General features: G+C 41.7%; 1 protein-coding gene across 4 annotated transcripts in view; it reads right to left on the reverse strand.

The window, feature by feature from the left end:
• The window catches only part of OSBPL6 (oxysterol binding protein like 6), a 97,515-nt gene extending 81,526 nt beyond the window's left edge, over nt 1-15,989 (reverse strand). For 3 of the 4 annotated variants that reach the window (XM_064434329.1, XM_064434328.1, XM_064434326.1), the window contains exon 1: nt 15,154-15,298. The gene's annotated coding sequence lies outside the window, so the exon portion shown is untranslated. Of the gene's footprint in view, nt 1-15,153; nt 15,299-15,346 lie in introns of those variants that run through there. The other variant, XM_064434327.1, reaches the window with a different exon arrangement.
• Nucleotides 15,990-21,442: the final 5,453 nt, after the last annotated feature.

The raw sequence follows: 21,442 nt of genomic DNA on the forward strand, positions 1-21,442 counted from the left end.
TACCACACTAATGGGAAAAATAAAAGCTTTAGAGATTACATCATTCATAATGAAATTACATAGCAGAAAAGCTGTTGAAGTAGAACACAAACACTTCTAGACAAGGAATATCTTTATGTAAAAATTGAAGAACTAGCACCTAAGTGGCAGAATGAACTGACTCTTAAGGAGACATCAGATAGTTCAAACACATACACCCTGCTCAGGAAAAACACTGAAAGAAAATATTTTATAGAATGGTTTGAGATGGAAGGGACCTTAAAAATCATCTAGTTTCAATATTCCTTATTTCTTATTTAGTTTATTGTGTTATTCTCTTCTCACAGCTTCACTTATATTTTGAAAGTCTTCCACATAATTCTTTACTGGCTGAACAAATAGTCAAGCTCTAAACCTATGAATTGCTCTGAATTTCTTACAAAGCTCAAATGGTCTGAACAGATGGAACAAATATTTCATACAGTACATGAGCTATCCAAAAATTCACAGGCTATATGTGTATAAAACAAGGAAAATTAGGTGGGTTAACAGCAGGAAAGTGGCTACAGCATCTCTGTGTGATGTAGAGACGTGACTGTGAGCCCTTTGTCTGGCCAGGCGCCAAGGCCTCCCCACAGTTATCCTAGCTGTAAATAGGTAGTTCTTCATTCAAGCTGAGAGGAAAAAAGGCAGACAGATGTGATACCAGCCATATTGCTCCCTTGTGAGCTGTTGGCTGCAAAATACAAGTGGGCCTTAACCACACAAGATCGATAAGCAACCTGCATCCAGGAGAGATCCTCAGTAGGTTCTGTTTTAGGGAAATGTACCCAAGTATCAAAGCACCAATAATTCTGTTGGTTTCTTTATAATTAACAAAAACTAAAACAAATAACAACCCCAAAACCTGAAATACAGATTTTTTCAGCAAAACAGATTTATCAAATCTCATTAGTTAATACAGCTTTAATGTAAGAGCTATTACATGCTTGAAAAAAAAGATATTTCCCATTTACACTGCTCCTCCAGAATTGCCCATGTTTTCTTGAAAAAAAAAGATATTTCCCATTTTTACCCATTTACACTTCTCCTCCAGAATTGCCCATGTTTTCTTTCTCCCTCATTCCTTTTCTAAATGATTTTATTTAGTTTAAGTGCTTCTTCCACATTGACAATCTTTTCTGCCAGATTTTTTCCACTGCTTTGTTCCTATATCCAAAACACAGAGCATCCCCACCTCTCTTTCCCAGAGGATTCCTTTTTTGTTCATGTTGCCTTTTTTTTTCCTCTACTCCCGTATTTACTCTGTGCCTTTGCTTATTTTCTACCACTTCAGCAGAAGAGAGTCCAAGCAAAGATGAAAAACAAATGGGAAGCGAAAACATTCCTTCGCTAGTTCAGTGTTTTGTGCATGGAAGCGTGCCATTTCTGGGAGAACAGTCCAACTGGCATCACAGCCATCCCTGTGGCACTGGACAACGATGTTATGTTGCTCAGGCAACCATTCCTAATTGTCCTTTGGGATGCTGAGAAAACAGGATGGATTTTTTTTTTTTTTTTTTTTTTTTTTTTTTTTTTTTTTTTTTTTTGTTGGTCTGTCTGAAGGTCACAGCAGCGTGGTGGCACTGAACACAGGTGACTGCCACAGCAAGTGAGGCACTGAAAAAAACACACCAGGCAGCCCTACAAGCACAAACATGTCAGTCACACAGAAAACCCCATCCATTCTGCAGCCTGTCATGTAAAACAATGTGTACAACAGTTGTCATGCAAGACTACAACAACCACTATGCCAGAGACAATGTTATTCTAGACTCATGCTGAAAGCAAATCTGAATGTTTCTCCTGGCTTGAAAAATTGGACATAAAAAAGGCGCTATTTATATATAACAGTATCCTACAAGAAACAGATTGTCAACAACAGTTTGGCAGGGCACCATTAACATCTCTGAGAAATGGGGAAGAAAAATCTTCAGAATGTAAATGTCTGCTGAAACAAATGAAGACAGAAGCTCTAAGAGCAAGAGCTACTGCCTCAAAGTTCCTCCAGAGGGTTCATCTCAGTATGTGTATATTTTGCATCTTAAAAGAAACACACCATATGCTAGGACGACTTTTCTTAACTAGAAAAGTCTGCCTTATATTTTTGGAACAAGCAAGTTTTTCCTTGGGCTTGTTTATTGACATGTTTCATAAACCTCAAATCCTTAACTGAAAAAAAGAACCTATTTTGGCTCCATGAGAAGCAGATTCTTTTTTAGTTCAGAGACCGAGAGGAGGAAGAAAAGAGAAATTTCAAGTTTAAAAAAACCACTTAAACATCAAGACACACCAAAATGAACATTTCATTGAAAATGTATTCAGATGAAATTTCAGTTTTTCAAAGTTTTCTCCATTTTTCCTTTCATGAAAAATAATTATTAAATGATCCAAATTCAGTAACAAAGGCACAAAACGGAAACATTTTTCTGAGTACAACAAACCAATAAATTGCATTTCCTAAACCAAGAGAGTCACAAATCCTCTTCTGTGGATCCTTGTACTGTCTCTCTACTTTCTGCAGGGCCCACAGGAGGCACAGATCCACCTGAACCTCTCTGGTTTCCCTTGGCCCCAGAGCCATGCAGAAACTTACAGCCTAACCTCTCAGGCTAGCAGAACGATAGAAAATTACCCAAATTTTTCTTTCAATTGTGTTTACTCTGTTTTCACTTTGGCGTCTGCCCTGTGCCACAAGGTTTCTCCAGCCCCCACTACTGGATGCAAAGTCTCTGGGTTTTTCAAGCCCACACACACTGTAGCACTCCATAATAAACACACACACGTGTCAAATTTAATGTCTAGGAAGAGACTGGACCAACTGGCTGGGGGAAATAGGTATTTTGAGTTCCCTGTCACACTTCCCAGTCCAACAGCACAGGGAGAGGCTTGGTAAGGGCAGGATGTTGTGCTCCCTGCTCTGAGTTACTGCCATGGGCAGGACACCAGGCTCAGCAGACCTAATGCACCACGTCCAGCCTGTGCTCATCTTTCATGTCTAGGGGAGACAAAAAAATATCTTCAAACTCATTAGCTATATTTTTCAAAGATGCTGTCTTAACTATTTTTCCCCCACAGATAATCCCAGTTCCCAAGGCCTGGGAATAGCTCCCACTATACAGAATAGGAGATGTAACTGCAGAAATCTTGTACTTATTTATCCACAACTGGTCAGAAAGCTCTCATATAGTGTTTGTTTAGCTAGACTTGTATGTACTTCCAACTATTTTTGGAAAAATAACTTTCTTAGCCTCCTTTATTTCTACAGTGGGTGGCTCCTTCCATGTGTTTCACCTTTTCAGAAATATTCCCCCATCCGAGGAAAGCACTCCCGTTCTCCAACATAAGCAAGCAGATTTTACCACTGAGAACACTTGAACAGGACCATCTGAGTGGCCCACATCACAGAAAACTGACTATCAAGTTGTTCTGCATCCCAAAACACAGCCTCTAGTACTTGACATACCAACAAGGTCAACAATGTCCTGCCATTATCACTCGGGGGCTTTCAACTTCCACAAAACATACTCAGAGGCATTTTCAGGTTCATAATGACACTTTCACATACACAATATAAATAGATATGACACAACATTGTTATTTAAGCCTGGAGGAAGAGACAAGGGCAGTCACATTTCTCTATTATAAATTATTATGCACTCTGAAACATTAATGAAACAAATGACATTGGTGGACTGTACTCAGAAGATAAAGAACAGGAAAATTAAAGACTGTCCTTACAACTACTTCTATTGGAAGCATGTTAATTTTCTGAGGAGCTGTGTGAGCAAATGATGAGTTACAACTTTACTTGCACAAATTTGGTGTTACAAAGAAAAAAGGTAACTCTTGTGGGTTTTTTCTATTTGCATTCCATTTTCAGTTATGAGCTGATTTTCCTTGTACAGTATTTATGGGCAGACCTGGAAGTTTACTGCACACATAGCTCCTCATCTGTCTCAGGAGGGACGCTGCTTGCACCCTTCAAGCTGCAGGACAGAGATATTAGAGACTCACAGGCTCTTGCTGCACTTGTGCATCCCTGATGATTGCTAATAAAACAAGCATTTTTTAAGGACTTTGTACTATACATAAAAGCAGGAATACAGGAAGATGTCCAAAATAAAGAAATGCATACTGTAAGCTATCAAATTATTTTAAGAGCCCTTTCATTCCCATATCAAACAGACATTTCATAAAATACACCAGCACCAAAATGAACAGCATCCTCTGGATATTCTGTACAGAGAGTCAAGAGAAAAAGCATTTGTGGTCTCTTTTACTTAGACTAAAGGGTGACCTAAATTAACACTGAGTTAAAGATAACAAAAAGACCTCCAGCAGTAGTAGCTGAACATAAATCTGATTGTTTCAATTACTGTCATCACAATTTCTCAGAGGGAGGCAGCTCAGCCTTCACCTGCAATTCTGTTAGGACTGATTCTCAGCCTGAAAAGGGGGCATTTATCACTGCTGGATGCATACTCATGCTCAAGACAGGATACTAAAAATTTTCTTTTATGACGACATCTGACTCCACTCACGTAACACAAATGCCTCAGTTGCCAGGAATCCATCCACACCTCCAACTTTGCTGTTAACAACCACCACAAGATTTTATCTGTGATCTTGGCTGAGCCCAGAAGATGTGCTGGCTGACACAAACTCCAGTCAAACTGAGTTCATTAAGTATTCCTCCTCCCTCTGCTCACTGACTTTGACAAATCAGGGAGCACTGTTCCCACTCAGAGTTTCTTATTGCCATGTAAGATGGTGACAAATTCGGATTTTCCAGAACAGGCTCAACAAAATATGGGCAGAATTCTAGTGATAAACTTGCATGAATAAAACTGGTGACCAACCCAACTACAAGCATCCCCTTTTCTCTTTTCAGGAATCACACATTTATGAACCAGAAGATTTAGGCACTACCACCAAAGCAGAAAAAATCACAGAATCACAGAATGGTTTGAGTAAAGAGGGACCTTAAAGATCATCAAGTTCCAACCTTCTGCCATGGGCTGGGACACCTTTCACTAGACCTGACAGAGCTGCTCAGAGCCCTGTCCAAACTGGCCTTGAACACTGCCAAGGATGGGCATCGACAGCTTCCCTGGGCAACCTGTGCCACGGCCTCACCACCCTCATGTGAAGGATTTCTTCCTTACATCTGATTTTAATGCACCTTTATCAGTTTAAAGCCATTGCTCCTTGTCCTGCCAACACAGGAACCCTGCAAAAAGGCTCCCTTTAGGTAAGGACAGGTGCTATAAAGTCTCCCTGGAGCCTTCTCTTCTCCAGGATGAACAAACCCAACTCTCCCAGCCTGTCTTCACAGGAGATGTGCTCCAGCCCTCACAATTTGTGTCAGAGGTTCCAACTCAAGTCCTCAGGTTTTTCTGAACTTCTAACACCATACAACTCATGGTTTGAAGTTCAACATCTCCTTTTTAAGCTTTTTAAGCTTCCTGTTGCCTACTGATTTCTTAGTTACTGAACTCCTGATCTCCTACCATTATCTGGCAACAACATCTAGGCATAAGAATAGTCCCGAAAACAATATTTTATGCAAGATTAATGTCACAAATATAAACAATAAAATGCTAATAAAATATTAAAAGCCATAAAAGATACCATAAATATACAAATAGAGACGAAATTTCTCCCTCTGCTCCTTGTAACCATTCACAAATTATAAACTCAGGTAAGGACAACTCAGTATTTGTAAATTCATTAGAATAAAATGCATTGATTCTGAGTCATCTAGACAGTGAAAATCTATTGTGATATACATAAATGTTATCTAAAAAAGATTTTTATCACCATCCATAATACTTTCATTATCATAAATAAATATATCTTGAGAAAGTTGTACCAGAAAACTGAATTAGAGCATCTCAAAAGTGAGACGCATTGTTTTTCCATTCAAACTTTTCATTAATGTGTACATTGCCACAGAATGAACAAAGATACTGAACTCAGACACTTTTTTTAAGGCACTTTAGGACAATTTCATATCTCAACATAGTATAGTATTTTGTTACCCTTGACATTTGTTTTATCTCAATACTGACTTGCAATTTCTGTTGCAATTTATGTTGCAATTTCTTTTTCTTCCTTGAGAGGAGAAATCACTCCAGCTGTAAGGACAACAGTAATTTTCTTAAGTAACCTGGTTAATTTTTTCAGCGTTCTTCAGTCCTCCACAATATCTGGTAAATCAGCATTTAGCCAAATATGTGTCAGTAACCTCAGCCAAGATGCCCATAGCCATTTACACAGAAGAGAAACTCCCCTGCTGTATGCAATACCTGTTCCAAAATTAATCAACACCAAAAAATAGCAGTAAAATAATTCTTGAAAGACTACCAAGCAAATACACTAAGGAAGTAAAAAGGACTTGTAAGGTTAATTGCATTACTGCTACATAGTGACACCTGATAAATACGTTTTGGGGTAGCTTCCCAATTATAAAAATTATAAAAAGGCAGCTTAAAAAGGAGGGGAGAAAAGCACTGCAGAGATTCAGTTGGAAATTGCAGTGTTCTGGAAAGAAAATTTCAAATCCATCCATCTATCTTAAAAAGCAGGCCTTTGCCCATGCATTTGGAAAACTTAGGAAGGTAATTTTCCTTTTCTTTTTCACTCTCTACAGATCCAGGCAGTGGTCTCCACTTCCCCATCTCTGCAGTCAGACCCTCAGAAGACAAAAGGCTACGTAGAGTAGAAGGCTACAGTAGAAGTTTGAAACCTACAGTCCATTGATTCCCTTCAAATATTCATGGTTTAGCCTTTGAAATTATTTGTAAAATGCCTAATTTGTCTCATAATATTTTTGTTTATAAAAATTAAATGTGAGACCAGACCCTCCAAAGCACCAGTACTTAAACACTGATAAATTTCAGTGATTACAAAGACAACGTGAGCCAGCACATTCCCAGTAAGTAAAAATCTAACCCACAACAGGGATCATTTTCAGTTTCCTACAAAGTTTAATTTCCTCAAATAAAACATTCATCCTCTTAGTTGAACAAAGGCTTTTAAAACATACCACAGTTGCATCATTATTTGATTATTTTATATAAATAAAATTTGATTATTTTATATACATAAGTTCAAGCAATGGCTGGCCATGGGAATGACAAACACTAAGTACACACTATACAAAATATAAATTAAAACCAGCTGTCTGGGTAGCACACAGAAGTCTGAGAAAACTGGAAGCTTCACACTTCCTCATTTATCTTTTAATGGAAAAAATTGACATTAGCTGAAAAAGTATTGATTTTCTGTGCTGTTACCTGTGGGTAACTAAAGATTTTAAATTCATTTCTGCAGCATACCAAGATTGCTTAAAAAGAAAAATTTCAGAGTGGTCTCCTTGAATTACTTTCTGAGTCCCACAACACATACAGACATTTATTTCTGTTCAGACTTGTCCTCCTAAATGAGAAACCTGCATTTGGAAGATGCACCATTATGTTTAAATCTGCTTCAGCATGGCTGAGATGTATGACCCACCTTGACAGAAACACCAACCCAAAGTGCAAAAATATTTCACTTGCTGCTATTAAGAAATGGCACCTCACATTGCTTGTAGGCATAAGAAATGGTAGGAAAATAACCCATTTTCCTTGGTTTGCTTACACTGTGACTATCCAGGCCTTTTGTTCTCCAAAGTTTTTTTCCTGTTATACCCCCAGCCCTGGCACTACCCCCCAAGGATCTCCTGTGACCCCAAGGACCTCAGGAGAAGCACACAGGCATGGAGTACCACCAGCCTGGCTGAGAGGACAAGCCTGTGTGACCAGGAGGAGCAGTGAGCCCGGGCACAGCTCTGGAATTCCAAGGGCAGTGAATTACTAGGTGGGCAGTGACCTGTGCAGGACACACAGAATGATAAAGAGGACAAGAGCTGTGGAAGATGTCTCAGTGCTGGAAAGCCAGAAGTGATGAACACACCCCTGGTGCATTTGGATTTAAAAAATTTAGTTTCATAATAAGTTTGTACTCATTACATTTTCTTATAAAAAACTAGATTTCACATACAGATTTAGCAATGTTGGTGGTTTTCTCAGTGTTATATCACACAGCTATGACACATTTTTCATGGCAAACTACCCAAGTTTCAGCCAAGGAAGCAGAACTATGTGTTCCTCAAGATATCTGCAGCCTTAAGAGCAGTTTGTTTCCACTAGTTTCCAAAATGGGAAGGCTGCCATAGATGTTGAAGAATAAAATCTCTGAAGCTGCCATACCCCCCACAAGCACATTCAGTGTTTCTCAGCACTGAGCACAGTGCCCACAACCAGACAAAGCAGAACACAAAACAAAAACATAGTTTTTAAACTATGCTCATTACCTTTGAGCTTATGCAATGGCATCAAAAAAAACCCAAAACTTCTTTGTTATGAGATACTGCCTTTTGTCTATAGATCATAGAGATCTATGAGCCTAATATACATCAATCACAGGCTCAGTAGTTCTGGTTTACTGTACATAAAGCCCCTTCACCTGATGTGAGCTAGCTGTTCCCCTTAGGGGAAATTCACCATGTTTATCAAGTTATTGTTATTATCTACCTGCATTTTACACAGCATTATTCCTTATTCCATCACTGAAATTGTTTTTACTGATTTACTACAAAAAGACACGTGAAAAAGAATGAAGAAAATGTAGAATATTCTAAAGTCAATGGATTTATAATTTACAAAAGAATTCTGTGTAACTTTAAAATAATTCAAATAGTCAATAATATATAGAATAGTAAAGAGATAAAGCACAGGTTTATGACTGGTATTTGACAGCTTCATGCAAAATGATTGAGCTAAAGTGCTCACAAAGTTAAGAAGAAAGCATAAAAACCTGAAAACACCGAATAAATCTTTTAAAATGCTGAAGAACATTGAGGGGGAAATCGAATAATGAATATATCAGAAGGTAATTTCACCAGACATACCATAAGGTGGCAGAGAATAATAGTATCTCCATGCCTTTGCCAGGAGCCAGCACCAAGGGCCAGTACAGCTCTGGGCCGGGCAGGCAGCAGGAATCAGAGCTGGAGGCAACAATCCCTCCCTCCTTCCTTCCTCCCCAGCCCCATGCACTGCCCTGATACAGAGGAACATTCCAGCTATTAGAATGTGCTCGTGTCAGACAGGACAAGTGGGTGTCTGGATCTAAAAAGGTCACACAGCTGGGAGAAAAATGAGGCACTCAGCAAGGCACAAAACATCAGGAGAACTACGAGCAGTGATCTGTTACACAGCCTCTGCAGAACTGGTCTGGGCATCTCAGCTGGAAACCTAAAACACAAGGGTATGAAAAAATATCACAGCTTTAGGAAAGCCCACATGATTACAGCTGTTTTAGCCAAATCTGCTCTTTCTAGGTTGATGCTACATTGTTTTGGGCAAAACACTATGAAAACCCAAAGAAATAGATGAATAGGAATTCATTTATTTTAAAGGCAAAAAATCCAACACTCTCTCCTCTTCCTAAAGTAGCTCAGAAAATTTAGGCAGGCAGACACACATGGCAGCTGCTATGGAAAGGGTAGGAGCTATGAACCCAAGCTGCCATGTCATTGCTACATTTCAGAGCATCTGCAGATGCATCACCAGAAATGGCAATCAAAAAGCATGTAATAGATTATTCCTGAAGCTGTTTCTCTCCCTTAAACTCACAGATACTGCACAACCATGTGGAGCTACTGCAGAGTCCTGTAAGGGTCTCAGGGTTGGCCAGCTGGGCTAATTCTAACCCTCATTTCTGACTTGTTTGAGGCCTTCCCTAATAATCCTCAATACACATCAAAAGAAAGAACAACCATTATTGTATTAATTAGAGACAGAAGCCACTCTTTTTATTAATTGTAAGCTCTGTCACAAAACAGTATTTATGGTGACTGGGCAAGAGGCAGAGCATGCAGCTACTAGAGAAAATACCTTGTCTGGGTTTTTTAAAGATTATTTTGCATTGCAAATAATAATTGCATTGCCTTGCACGTCACTGAACTGCATACTGCAAACTGACCATGGGTTTTCTATGTAGGCTACACTACCAATTATTAGGAGAACCAAGAAAAGCCTGCTTAGTGGAACAGCAAGTAATTTACATTTAGCTTTCCACAGCATATTTGCACACCCACACAATATAGGTCACAGTTAAGGAGAGTTAGAGAACTCTTTTTTTTTCCCCCTTCAGTCAGAGAAGGCATTATTTTTTGCCCATGATTATGTCATCCAAGAATATTACACCAGGCAGCAACTGTGACCTGCCTATACTTCCTAGAAGTTACACACAGAGCAGAGTTGTCAGGCACAAGTGAATATAGAAAGACAACTTGTATTTAACTGAGAGGAAGAGGGGGAGAAAGGAGATGGGTTTTAGCATTCTTCAGTCATTACACAGAAAGAAAAATAATTTGTCTGGCTACAGAGAGACTCCTCCTCTGACTGCTCTATTTCATATCATTCCTATCCTTCTGTTTTTGGCAAACATCTTATGAAGCTTGTTCTACAGAAACAGAACAAATTCCAGAAGCATGGACTTAAACAGAAAAGCAACACAATTACTTACCAGAGGGATGTACACACCATGTTCACATTGGGGTCAGAGGGATTTCACCATGACTCAACACCAACTGCTGCTGTTTCAGATCCCCACGCTGTTTTATGTTGAAGCTCCTTCCTTTTAACTAAGTATCATTTCCACCATTAGCCACCACTTTGTCACCCAGCTGACCCACTCTACTCTGAAAGAAACATTTGTCACTGAACTAACCACTCCAGCTTGCCATTTTCAAGATGAAAGTCCCTTTATCTAGTCCATTTCTTGCCATTTCTGTAGCTCTCCATCCGTGATTCTGCCCTTCCCCTAGATTTATCTTTACCAGGTGACAACACAGCTAACTGGCTCCCTAAATACCAGCTTATAAAAGAAAATAAGTTGCTTCCTATCATTTTTCCTGAAAATAAATTAAAGAAACTTTTATCTTGTGCTAAAATCTCAAAAAATTGTAATCTAAGAAGATGAGCCACAGTCTCTCTGGGTTAATTTCACTCCCACTTCTCCTATAACACTGCCATTTCTTTGCAAACAAGGTTGAATTTGATTTTCAAAGGCAGAAGGGAAGAAACAGTTAAATGCTGTTTTCCTGAAAAAAGATCAAAAGGGTGCCAGACATCCCTGAGAAGGTCAGCTACAAAAATCCTAACAAAGTAGAAGTGGGAGCAAGAGTGCACTTGCAGTCCCACTGCAGATGCAGGTTGACTACACACAGGACAGACACAGTAAAGGCAGAGGTGAAACAGGAAGAAGAATCATCATCTGGAACCATTCCTGTAGAATGTTAATAAAAACTTCTCTTGACCCAAATTCCATTTAACATCACCTCATCCATACTGGGTTTGTCGCAGGGGAAAAGGCTGGGGTGGCAACAAGAATTGAGACACCACTGCATCACATAATCTGAATAAAGTTGTGTTATATTAAGCAGGATGAGTGTGAAATACCTATCCCAGCTTGTCAATCTCATGATACACAAAAATCAAGATCAGGTGACCCTGAGGAACAAATGTCCAGCTGCTCAGTGTGTCCAAGTCCTGAGCAGTGGCCTGGACCTCAACCCAAGCTCTTCCCTTCCAAGTGGCATTGCCCTTGTCACACTCCCCCACACCTGGGGCTACTGCTTTATTTCCTTTCTCATTTATTTAGCCCTTTCTCATTTAAACTGTCAGCACGAGCCATGAAAGTCTCACCAATTCCACTGCCTGTATCTATGGTCAATTAGCAGTCACCACAAAGGTTTCTGTAACTCTTTAGGCTCCCACCTCAAATATTTTACAGGAGGCAGGAGCTGCTACAGAGCAAAGTCCTTCTATTGCTTTTGATTTTCCAGGGTTGATCAGGTCAGCTGCTGCTGGGCAGATGTAGCCAAGGCCTCCTCTGTCTGAGCAGGTAGGCTTCACTCCATGGCACAGGTTTCATACAGACTCTTCTTTGGGCAACCTGAGCTCGTTAGATTTTCTGTTGAGAAATGTTTCAGTTCATCATCTGAAAAAGTGTATCACATTCCAAGATAAGGTTTCTTGAAATCAATCTTTAGATCATTCTTAGACAAATGTTACCTACTTTGGGTTGACTTGTTTTCATAACAAAGCAATCCCAGATCTATGCTCTACTGTACCGATGTAAAGGATCCAATGCATCATTTTAACACCTCTGCATCCTTCACAATCATACTGTACCTTTTGCTTGCTTCCTTCAACAACTATATTGATATGGCAAATTCAACACACAAACACATACCCAAAAAAAAAGTAAGCATTTACTTTAGTATTCCACTGTGAAGGATTTTTTTTTTTAATCTCATTAAACTTAGCTGACGAAAGAAACACAAGCCTGAAGGAAATTCTTGGAGAAATTCCTTTTTGAAGTCTAATTACCCAGAGTAACATTTCCCATGAAAATTATCCACAGAAACCGCTGCCTTTTCCCTTACCAGCATAGTCAAAAGCTTCAAAACCAGAAAACATTTAGTTACAAGGAAAAAAAACCAAAAAAAACCCACCAAAAACTAACTCCCAGAAATCTCTAGGAACTGTTTGAGTTGTTCAGTATTTTAAAAAAATATTAGAAAATACAGGAGTAATGTACAAGTGTTTTCTGCCCTATACATGAGGCAGAGGGGCTAATTAAACCATTAGGACAGGCTCATTTTATACATACACCCACATTAAAAATATAAACACACACATCTTTAGCAGGAAGGGGCTGGTAGTTCCTTCCCATCTCCCACTGCAGAGACAGCAGGTTCTCCAGCATGGCACAGGCACAGAAGGCTGAGACAAAGACACTTGGTAAAGAAGCATACATTTCCAGGGAAAAATCCTTGCTGATATCCCAAGTACTTGGAAGAACAAGAGCAAAATCATTCACTTCCATCACACCTAGAAATCCATCAGTAGACTGTGGCTCAGCTGAACTGTACAGCACCCAGGGGCACACACAGTCACACACAGTCACACCTGTGCCAGAGGACTAAAGGAAGAAGTAGCATGAACACTCTCTGCTCATCTGCAGAGTGGACTGGAGAAAGAAGTGGCAAAAGAAAGCAGTCTCATGTCTGCCACCATTTGGAAGAGAGCAGGAGGCCAGGGACTGCCCTATCACACAAGTCACGGAGCTTTAACTTTCCACAGCCATGGCAGCTTTGTAATAATGCAATATTTGATGTAATGATGTCCAAATTGCTTCGCAGATGCAGAGCAACTCTGACACCTGTGAGTAAAGTTGTGCCTTTGACGGCTGTATAAAAACCACATCTGAGCATATAAATATACATAGTACAGCCCTTGAACACCAGCACGTGGAAAACACCCCACACGTGTTCCTACAAGTATATGCAAACCAGTGTTCACATCACAGACATTTATGAATGAGCTCCCAGAATGGGCTAAGAGCAAAAATACTCCAGCAATAAGCAAGGCTGCAGACAAGGCCCCCAAGAGTAGAGCTCTAAGTGCTCTGGAGGATCTGAGAGCGCAACAGCAAATTAATGGGAAGTGGAAGAAGCAGGCTTGATGAACTACAGTACAACAAAGGGTTCCTCTTTCAGCCTTCAGCAGCAAGGGGAAATGTTTGGGGAATCTTCAGTAACAAACCCTCCAATACTGTTTTCCAGATATACACCCTGCCATGTACTTGGAAAGAAAAGGTTGTTTAAATATAAACCTGTTACAGTTTTCAAATAATCAGTGTTACAGACAGCTCTGTTAATTTAATTAAGGCGGAGAGAAAAGATAGTATCCTTGTGTAGTTTTTTTTTAAATAAAACAGTATTTATTATATATACACAAAAATGCTTCACTAAACATATAAGATCCATAACAACGACATCTGTTTAACCTCAAAAGGTCAAGGTCATGTCACTTACACCAAGATAAAAAATCTAATTATAGTATCTCCAGCTCTATGGGCAAAGGCTGGTTATTAGAAAAGAACTATTATAAACCAAACACAATTACACTGTAGAGAAACCATTAGATACTTGATGAGATTTTAATCTTTGAGCTGGTATCATTCTGTAAGTTAATCATCTAGAGAACAGAAAATCTGTTAGGAATACAATTAAATGTACTAGTTCCATTAAAATTGAGCTGATATAGTTAATTGTAGTCCTAAAATAGCAATTTCCTCACACCTTCACTAAGCAATTTTTTTTTTTGCATCTACTGAGTAATAGTCTATTTAAGGAACACTTTTCACTTAAACTCTCAAATAAGATTTGTGAATACTTTTGTTCTCTCACGCTACCCCATACAAGTTGCACTGACGTTTGCTATTTGACCTTGGCTTCCTAATTTGCTCTGAGAAGTCCAGCAAGGTCTTTTGTTTCAGTTACTGTTAGTCCACGGTACCTGCATTGCTGAAGCTTTCGAGAAGAAAATCACCAATGCATCCTCCCAGCACACGGCAGCAATTAGAAACTGACATGAAATGACGAGCCAATGGCAAAGCTCACGTCATACAGTCATTTTAAGCATCAGCACTTCTGGCAAACGCATGATTTCCAAACATCAGTTTTAATGACACCATATCTCTTCAAAGTGCTTGGAAGGGATTTGGAGCCTTACTAGCAAATTGGGACTAGAGGCCATCCTGCCTTTTTTGGAGAGAAACAGGATGAAAACAAAAAGGTATCCTAAGAGTGCACCAACTTGGCAATAGCTAATCTGCGACTGAACCTCACAGACCACACAGTTTATTGGAGCATTTTAAATTGCTCTGCAGGGAAGGCAGAAAAAAATCACGACTTCGGGGAGCGCCGGGGAAGCCGGGGCTGACACCGGCGCATCCCTGCGCGGATGCCGTTACGTAACCCCGGCCCCGCCGGTCCGGATGCTCGGCTGCGCCCCGGGGCCTCAGAGCCCCGGCCGGGCCGGGCCGCAGCCCGAACCCCGGCCCCGGCCCCGGGCTCGCCGCCGCCGCCGCGCCCCGGCCGCTCCCGCTTCCCCCGGCGGCCCCGGCACCGCGCAGCGCCCGCCGAGCCCGGCTCCGCCGCCCGAGCCGGGACTCCCCGCACGGCCCGGCCCCGCGCCCGCGCCCCCAGCGCCGCCGCTCCGCGCCCACCTCCTGCCGGGATCCGCGGCGCATCCCCGCTGCGGCCCGGGAGGCTGCGCCCCGCCGCTCCCGCTCCTCCCGCCGCAGCTCCCGCCCGCCTGGCGGAGGGAGGGAAGCAGCGAGGGGGCGGGCAGCCGCAGCCCCGCCGCGCCGCCCCCCGCCCCCGCCCGCCGGCCAAGGTGCCCTCGCCCGCCGTACCCACCTGCGGCGGCGCCGGCCGGGCACGGCTGCGGGGCCGGGCACGGCTGCGGGGCCGGGCACGGCTGCGGGGCCGGGCCGCGCAGGGATGCTCCGCCGAGCGCGGCCGCGGCCCTCTGCGCGCAGCGGCGGGGCGGCGCCGGGGCTCGGCACGGCTCGGCACGGCACGGCTCGGCACGGCTCGGCACCTCGCCGTCCCTCCCGCAGCCGGCCCGGTGCGGCGAGCAAAGCCCCGAGAAAGCGGGCAGCGGCGGGGACCGCGCAACGGGCTTCGGTCATGACATCAGGTCTGGAATGACACGGGAAAGCACGTGCTGTGCCGGAGCAGAGCGAGCTCCGTGCCGGGCCGGGAGGACGGTGTCAGACAAAGGGGTGCCGCCGAGGCACAGGGCTGGCAGCAGCAGCCCTTCCCCACCCAGGCTTGGTGACACAAGCACGACACCCAGCCGTGCACCGTCACCCTCCCGCAGTGGTCACTGCCTTAGCTGATCAATCTTTGTCATCTGATAATGGGAGGTTGTAAAAAACCACATTACATGCGCCAGAAAGCTGCCGTAGGAATGACTCCTCTGATTTAATTTGTATTAGGTTGTTGTGCTTTGGTAGGTTGTTTTGTTTTGGTAGGTTGTTTTTGGGGGATGGGGGGTTGCTTTTTTTTTTACCTGTAGATTCTCCATCACAGTTTTTTCAACATCCTTCATAGCTTAAACACACCTTTGGAAAGGGGAAGCTGGACTGTCTTGTGTAGACAACCCACGGAGTGGAGCAAGTCACCCTGCTGTGGAGCAGGCAGGTTGTAGGCTCATCTGTCTGGCTGATGACATGCTGGTCCTTCTGCTTGGGCATGGTCACCCCCTGTCCCCAGGGCTGGTGCACCTCCTGCCCTCCAGAGATGGCTCTGAGGCCTCTCTTAGCAAACTGTACTCGGACTATTTACATCCCCCACCTCAGCCCTGCTCTCTGGTTCACAGTAACAAGATTGGAAATAGATGTTGTCATCCAAGAAAATCAATTGAAATCCCTGGAGAATTAGATGCCACTGCCAGCAAATTTCAATAAGAGAATGGGGGGAAAGTGCAAATACTACAGAAAAAAAATAGATTTACAGAATTCTGTAAATTATTGAACCTACACTACTCATTAGGCAAAGACAGGCTGTGTGATGCTGATTTATGTTTTTCCTATTTCTCAAACTAGCAGTTGCAGATTTGGCAGTATCCTTGTGCAACAAAGGGCATCCTGGCATACAAAAGCCGTAGTCATTTTCCTATTAAAGCAGAGACCTCCATAGAAGGATCTCCTGACATAGTATTTTTTGTCTAACTTCTCAGATAAGCTTCTTGGGAAAAAAGGTTTATTCTTTCAGCTAAACCTGCAAGTTCATTTTCAATGTGAATGAATAAAGCTAGGAAATCCATTAAGTAACACCTTTTTTTTTTCTTTTTGGTGTTCAGTTTCCAAAAGCTGGAGCAGGAAAAACATTAAGCAGGACTTTGGTGGGTGTCAGAGTAAGTTTTCATGTAAAATCCACAGAAAGATTAAGTATGAAGCCACACACATTAGAGAACACATTCAAGATTGGATTATTAGAGTGCGATGCCTCTCCCCCAGTTAAGGTGCAAAAGAGGCAATGTGCCAATGTCAATAGTACATTGGATATTATTTACCAGTAAATGGGGAGGAGAGAGAAAAATAGGAAAAAAGAAGCAGGGGGCATTGGGAGGGAAGAGAATGACAGAGAGACATCACTGTGTCAGAAAGATATCATCACCTGTGGATCCAGACTCCAGAGGGCATCCTGTTACTCCTTCTGGTCTTCCCATTGGGGGCGTGCCATGACATGTAGAGTTCAATGGGTTAATACCTTTAGGTGTCCATGGGAACGCCCAAGCACCTCCCCTCCATGGGAAGGGATGTTTTACACTGTCCTTTGCTACACTAGATCTGTTGCAACATTGTGCAGTCCCTTGGTGGAAGGCCTCAGAAATGAGTCTGGGGGTGCTTTGGGGGTCTTTAATGGCTCACACATGACAGTGCCTCTGACATCAGCAAAGTCAAGCCAGTTATGCCCCATCACAAGGGATGCACGTGTGTGAATGTTGATGTCCCTTGTAGATGTGACCTGCCCTGAGGAGGGGCAGTGGGAATGTCACAACTGGGCCAGTTGCATGCTGGACGACTCCTGGCATGATAAAACCACCATCCCTTCTCTGGAGAGTCTGCCTTTTACCCGGCTCAAAGCTCAGCTTGCAGCCTCCAAGGGTGGGTGTTCATTCCCTCTGTCTCTTGGGGAGCAGAAGCTTCACCAGCACATCCCCAAAACCTTTCCCCATCCACCCTGGCCGCGGGGGGAAGAGTGCAAACCTCGCCTCAGCAAACGAGTCTGTGGCTACGGCTCCCCCTGCCAGACCCAGCCAGAGCTGGTGTCCCAGCACAGCTGCTGAGCTGGCTTTCCTTGTGGATGCACTCTTTTTTCCCCAGCCTCGTTTACTTCTCCTTAGGCCTGAGATAATTGGACAATAGTACTACCTTTATCTTACAGGAATGTAGTCACTTATTTTTCTTCTAAAAGAAATAAATAACAGGGTAGGGAGGTCACTTGTTTCTGAACCATTTATTCTTTAATATTCTTTAATGATCTTGATACCAAATTCTTAAGTGCCTGTTCTACAGAGGGGTTTGGTTTTTTTTACTGATTTGCCTATACTTACACCAAAGAGAAACAAACATGTAGAAGGGCAGCTTAAATATTGTTTTAAAATAACAGTTATATTACATAGATGGTGGATGACAAAGTGCCATATATACACACAGGTACCTTCATCTTCTAAGGTCTTAACTGATAGAACTTACACAGAACTTATAGTTCTTAATAGAACTGATTCTTAGATAACTGTAATCATTCCCATTCTTTACATCAGGCAGCAGGGAAGTTTACTAAATATGAAATGAAATGTTTGCTTACCAGCCCTGTGCTGAGGATAAGCAGATCTATGGACATTGAAAATATTTACTTACAGAACTTTAAGAAAACACTTTTATTTTCTCCTGTAATAAGAAATATTGTTGTTTCAGTGCTGTCATTTATTGTTAGGGGTGTGTGTGTTTGGTATCCTTAGGCAAGGCATAGGTAAGAGACATGTTTTTAATAAAGATTTTTGTAAATTACATCTTGCATTTTTGCAAATTCATTAAATTATGAAAAGACTACAGTAGTAATAACAAGTGAGCTGAAGTGATTTGAAGGAGAAGTATGAAGTAGAACACCAAAAAACATTTAGGAGTGCCTCAACAAATTAGGCAGAGGGAGACCTTGGGAGGCAGGCTCACAGCAGGCAGAAGCTGTGAAAAGGAAAGGCAGGCACCAGCTGATGGAAACTGGATGTGTCCTAGATTAGGGGAGGGCCACAGGAGTGAAGAGCCATCTCCAGGAATCAGAAAGCACAGCTGCCATTAGGATCCAGTAACCAGCTCAACATGCCCTGAATCTCTGAAGACAAACATGATAAATCAGCTGGAGTGGCTCAATCTCCCATAAAGAAACTCTGTATGGTTGATAGTATAGTTAACTATATCCACTCAAAGATAACACAAAGTTTGTTTCATGCTTGATTTTGGCATTGGGTTTTAGTCCCATGGCCTCATTTTCTGCACAATGCACGGTTTCTTTAGTGCACAGAGTGCAAAACCAAAGCAGTTTAAAAACTTTGAGCTATACATTTTAAACAACAGAGAAAAAAATCTCTGGTTGGAAGTGTAACTACAATCCTTATAACCCTGCTGGCTATTACCAGCCCTCCACTTTCTATTCTAGACTCAGTTCTTTCCAGCTTCAGCATTTAAAGGATTTTTCTTAGTAACTCTACTAGAATAGCTTTAAAAGGGTCACAGTGGTACAGTTTCCTCTGCACTCCCTGAGAACTACCTAAAAGATTTATTTTTCTGAAGCAACAGAGATTACCCAGCTTCAAAGAGTTTCAGAGGGTCTCCAGGATAAAATTCCAAGACTGCTGTTATATATGGGCATCGAGGTCATTTTTGTATCCTTGGCCTTTAAACAGGAAAAGAGTAAAACTTAGCTGTTTATGGATAAATTCATAATTTCAAGTAGCTTAGTTGGTATATTACCACATAGAAGAAAGGCAGCAAATTTTAATGTCCCCCAGCATTATTGTAAGAAGTGAATTCAGAATAGAAGTGAATTTTGTGGACTTGATTCAAATTTTAAAATATCAGTGGGTCAAAACATGCACTGCATGTATTCACGTCATTGCCTTTGATTTTGTTTTGCTGATTAAACATAACTTCACCCTTGCTATCCTTAGCTATAACAGGCACATAAGAAAGGAGATTTAGTGTGCCCAGCATGAGGATAGTCAGCATTCCAATACTTAAATAGCTTTCAGCCATCTTGCAATTTTATTTGTGAAACTGCTTATAATTTCAAGTTTAGAAAATATTTTCAGCATATATTTGCATTTTCAATGGTTCTGATGCCCACATACTCTGCTCTGTTAACATTGCCCTGTATCTTTTAAAATGGCATCTAAAAAATTTACTTACTAGCACTTTCCAAAGACAGAAACTTGGCCAGAAGAGCTGGAAGAATTCCCAGTGAAACTTACGTACTCCCAAGCTCAGGATTTGTAAACACTTTCTCTAAATATAGAGTAAGGTCTGATCAGCAGTTAACTCTTCAGTCTTAATAAAGTCCTGCAGATATTATGTATTAGATATCGCATGTTAACATTGGATTTGGATATCCTATATTTTGTGTTGGATGAAGCTCCACCTTTCCAAGGTCTTTGGGATTTCAGGAAAAATTCCTAATAAAAGAATTCAGGCATGGGGGCAGGCAAATGTATACTGTTAAAGTAAATGAAATCAAAGTCTTATATCAGTATATATTTCTTAATTTTTTATAATCATAAAATGGACATAATAAAATGTTTCTACTGGACATAATTTAGTGTGATTTGTGAAATATCTATTATCTCATTTTCAAAGATACTAAAGTCTTGTTAAACACTAACAGAAACTGTGGCTGATGAATACAGCTGAAGTCTAAGTCACTTACAGGTAAGCATGCTAGCTAACTTCTACTTGTCAACATTAAAGCACTGATACTGCAAAATAACACACCAGAAACCTCAGACAGTTTTGGTCAATTCACTCACCAGCCCCAAAGGGAATTATGAGTGACACAGGTTTTATTTCCAGTACAGGAACCTAAAGCTCATTCTCACAACAGACTGAGTTCTTACTTACCAGTGCAAGGACCTAGAAAAGCAGCCTGTCACTTATCAGCAGTGCTATGTAACAAAGAAACAGGGAGTGATGACATCATATCCAATCAAAAGTGTACTTACACAAAGTGTTACTTAGCCAAAGAATAGAACATTAATGTTTTCAGGAAATACACTGAACTCTGAGAGCAATAATGATTTTATTCTAAGTATATTCTAAAAACCTTTACCCGAATACTAAAAATGACTCCATGCGAGTCATTTGCTAGCCTGATTCAGCAGTGACTAAAAGGGAGACATCTGAAAACCAAACTCTACAGTGTCTTGAACCCTTAGAAATGGAAGTGGGAAAAAGGTTTTTTTGAGCTCCAGGCCAATTCTCTTCTGCTGCAGACCTGACTGAACAAGCTGGCAAGGGAGTCCCATAGCCCAAAGCAAGACTGCATGCAGAGCACTGATCTTCCATGGCCAGGGAGTGCCATAGCCCACTGTTCCCAAAGACATGTAGTGATAAAAACAAAATTAACTAGAAAATGGCACTGTTCTAATTTGTAGCATCACTTCAAGCTGTAAAGGGTATCTTCCAACCCCCTGGGTGTGTTGAATGCTCCCTCAAGCAACCGTTAGTACCATTCCAACATGATTCTTCCTTCCCATCTTGGATGGCCAAACACCACCACCAGTTACTCAGTTTTTGAGTGTTTACCCTCCTAGGGATGTTTATAGCCCCTAAAGACACAGGCACCCACCCCACTAAACTGGGGATCTTGGCACAGGAGACTCATCAAGAGGCCAGTTCTACCACACAAATGGGAAGTTGGGCTTTTTTCAGCTGCTTATACAGGGATTCTCAG

This window comes from Passer domesticus, chromosome 10 (genome assembly GCF_036417665.1).
Source record: "Passer domesticus isolate bPasDom1 chromosome 10, bPasDom1.hap1, whole genome shotgun sequence".
Taxonomy (NCBI): domain Eukaryota; kingdom Metazoa; phylum Chordata; class Aves; order Passeriformes; family Passeridae; genus Passer; species Passer domesticus.